Here is a 4,008-nt window from a genome sequence, read left to right as displayed (position 1 = left end):
ATAAGAATTTTTACCAAAGTTTACAGAGCATAAGCATAGAAAAACTGCTACTATCCCCAAATTTCTATCTGAAAAGCTCATTAGCAATGGGGGGAAATTCTGACTACTGCTGATGTTTTCTTCCAATTAGAATAAGATAACCAGAAGTAACATCTATTCCTTACTATTCCCTACTGACAATATCTAAGTGAACATGGAAAATTTGTAAATTTGGGAATGGAAGACGGAGCAGTATGCATAGACCAATTTGTTCTTTTGTCTTCTTGAAAGCAATAGTGGCTGCAAAGAAAAAGGATTTTCCCTGCTCTTTCGATAGCATAGAGGTCATATATCCAAAGATGCCTGTGACCAAGTGGTTGGGCGGCCATACTCAGATACTTGGATAGCAGGCCCATTTAGCCACAAAAACAAGCTACACCTAACCAAATCCTACTCTAAAAGTAATCCCTCTATTTGCTTATAGGACTCTATATTGTTCTATTTTATTAAGTACATGGCACAAACAATTCTCACTCTTTCTCATTTTATATTTTAAAATCTCTACTAACTTATTCTCATGAGCAATCAAATATGCTCTTATCACCAATAATCTGTTCAACGAAATAAGTTACCCTAGGGATAACAGCGCAATTCTATTCTAGAGTCCATCTCGACAATAGAGTTTACGACATCGATGTTGTATCAGGACATCCTAATGGTGCAGCAGCTATCAAGGGTTCGTTTGTTCAACGATTAAAGCCCTAGGTGATCTGAGTGGCACACACATGTCACGCATGTAGAAAATTCCTTTTTACTCACTTTTACTCCCATCTCCAGCCTTATCTTTGTACTCCCTTTTATGGTGAAAGTGGTTATCTGACATATCTAATTCTCTTCACCTCATTTATTAAATCAATTTAAATCATGCTTATGCAGAATACCGTTCCAATAGTATGCCCAGATCAAATGAGATAACCATGTTGATAAGTTATGTTGACAGTTCTCAGTCTTCATATCTCTTTACCTCAGTGTTCTGCTGAGAGCATTTCTGTGTGTTAGGGTAGGGAGAGCATAGCCATTGTGAGACATAGAACTCAGTGCTGTTCTATTAGAGCAGAAAGGGAAGCCAGACCACACTCAGCTGATGCCCACACACAGAGGGAACATTTAAACCAGCACTAGCCAGAGGAAAATTGCCAATCCCAGTAGAAATTGAGTTCCTGCAAACCTCTTCACCACCTTGGGCTAAAGTGCTAAAGGGCCTACTTCAATCTGAAAGAAAAGAATGTTAATGAGAAATATGTAATAACCTCATGATACACAATTCACTGGTAATAGTAACTACATAGAAAATCACAGAATATTATAACACTGTAACTGTGGTGTGTAAACTATTCTTATAGTAAGAGGAAAGACTAAATGATAAACCAATCAAAAATAGTAAGTACAGCAACTTTTCAAGACATAGACAGCACAATAAGATAAAAAAACACAAAATTTCAAAAAGCAGGAGGACAGAGTCAAAGTTTATAATTTTATTAGTTTTTTGTTGTTCTTCTTCTTCTTTTGTTTGTTTATGCAAATAATGTTAAGCTATTATATGATTCAGAAATCCTCCTGCTGGATATATATCCAAATGAAAGGAAATTAGTACATTGAAGAAATAGCTGTGCTCCCACATTTGTTGCAGTACTGTACTCAATAGCCAAGATTTGAAAGCAACCTAAGTGTCCATCAACGGATGAATGAATCAAGAAAATGGAGTACATTTACACAATAGAGGCGCTATTCAGCCATTAAACAGAATGAGATCCTGTCATTTAGAACAACATGGATGGAACCAGACAATATTATGTTATATGAAATGTGCCAGGTTCACAAATGTAAACATTACATGCTGTCACTTTTTTGTGGGATCTAAAAATCTAAGCAATTGAACTCATGGGCGTAGAGAGTAGCAGGATGGTTGCAAGAGGCTAGGAAGAGTAGTGGGGCAGTGGGGAGGATGTGTAGATGGTTAATACATACAAAAAATAGAAAGAATGAGTAAGACTGATTAATTGATAGCACAACAGTGGGACTGGAGTCAATAATAATTAATTGTACATTTTAAAAATAACTAAGAGTATAATTATATTGTTTGTAATGCAAAGGATAAATTATTGAGGGGATGGATACCCCATTCTCCAATGATGTGACTGTTATGAATTGCATGCCTATATTAAAACATCTCATGTACCCAATAAATACATACGTCCACAATGTACACAAAAAAATTGAAAAGAAAAAAATTAAGAATATGTCACATCATTTTGCTATAAATTTTATAGTATTTTTCATCTAATTATCTTGCATGCTTTTAATATAGAATTATTTTAAAATATTAACAAATAAAACTGTTAAAATATAGAAATGATTATTATTTATGCAACCAAAAATGGACACATAGAATAATCGTAATATTTCTGTATGCCTGAGCTACTAAAAGGAGACTATTCCATCTATCAGTCTTACATAGCGCTCCATTCTCTGGCCTCTCTGCATGAAAATGACATATACCATCACTTCATTTCTGGAATATGTGTAATATCTCTCAATGTTTTGTAATTCTCTCTATAGAGATCTTGGACGTCTTTTTAAAGTTATATCCCTAGTTATAACACTTTTTGGTACCACTTATAATTCATTCATGATTTAAATTTTATTTTCTAATTTTCCTTGTTGGCCATGTAAAAATACAAATAATTCTTGGAATATTGATCCTTTACTCACTGATTTTGCTAATTTACTCATTCTTTGAATCTTCCGGATTTTTCTACCTAAACAATGATGTGATCTGCCAAAAATACACACTATGTATATAGTATATATATATATTGCATGTAAACACTTCCATAAGTAAATAGCATTTCTGATTTTTTAATCCTTGGATGTTTTGTTTTTATTCCTTTGAAATAGATTTTTGTTGATAGATTTTATCTAAAGATTACCTTTATATTATATATAACTTCTAAGGGACTTTCTGGATATCATGTCTAAGATCACTATTAGTAGGTTGTGAAGGTAAGATCTAAAAATCTAAGCAATTGAACTCACGGGCATAGAGAGTAGAAGGATGGTTACAAGAGGCTAGGAAGAGTAGTGGGGCACTCTTGAGCCTTATTTTCAGCCTTATTAAGCTATTTTAGCTCTTACTAAGAAGATACGTTTTAATAGATTTCCTAATCAAATACCATCACATCATTTCTCTTATTAAAAAAAGTCAAAACTGAAATTGTCTATAGTGTGACACAGACACATATTTAAACAATAATTTATGTGTCTGTGTATGTAGAGTTAGTTTTCAATACTTTATTTGTGATGTACATACATATTAACAATTCAGATTGAATCATTAAGGTAAGATTTTAAAACTGTTTTGAATAAATTAGATAGTATTTTATTCATTTATTTATTTATCTTGCTCTGTCACCCAGGTTGGAGTGCAATGGCACAATCTTGGCTCACTGCAACCTCTGCCTCCCTGGTTCAAGCAATTCTCCCTTCTCAGCCTCCCGAGTAGCCGGGATTACAGGAGCCCACCGCCACACCAGACTAATTTTTGTAATTTTGTAGACATGGGGTTTTGCCATGTTGGCCAGGCTGGTCTTGAACTTTTGACCTCAACTAATCCACCCACCTCGGCCTCCCAAAGTTCTGGGATTGCAGGTGTGAGCCACTGTGCTCAGCCTAGATATTATTTTAGAGTAATTGCAGAGACTACCTAAATTGTCTATAGTGGTATAAGTTTGAATTGTCTCTTCCTTTAAAATTCGGTAACTGTTGATTGTAAAATGGTTTTGTCATGATCTTTATGTGTCTAAGTATAAAATTTTAGAGTCGCTTTCAGATTTTCTTTCTTCTTTTGAGCTAGCTCTTATAATTTGAATTTTTCCAGAACCTACAAAGAACTCAAACAAATTTACAAGAAAAAAACAAACAGCCCCATCAAAAAGTGGGCAAAGGATATGAACAGACATTTCTCAAAAG

Source organism: Mandrillus leucophaeus, unplaced genomic scaffold (assembly GCF_000951045.1).
Source record: "Mandrillus leucophaeus isolate KB7577 unplaced genomic scaffold, Mleu.le_1.0 Scaffold358, whole genome shotgun sequence".
Classification (NCBI taxonomy): Eukaryota; Metazoa; Chordata; class Mammalia; order Primates; family Cercopithecidae; genus Mandrillus; species Mandrillus leucophaeus.
This window is presented reverse-complemented; position numbering follows the sequence as displayed.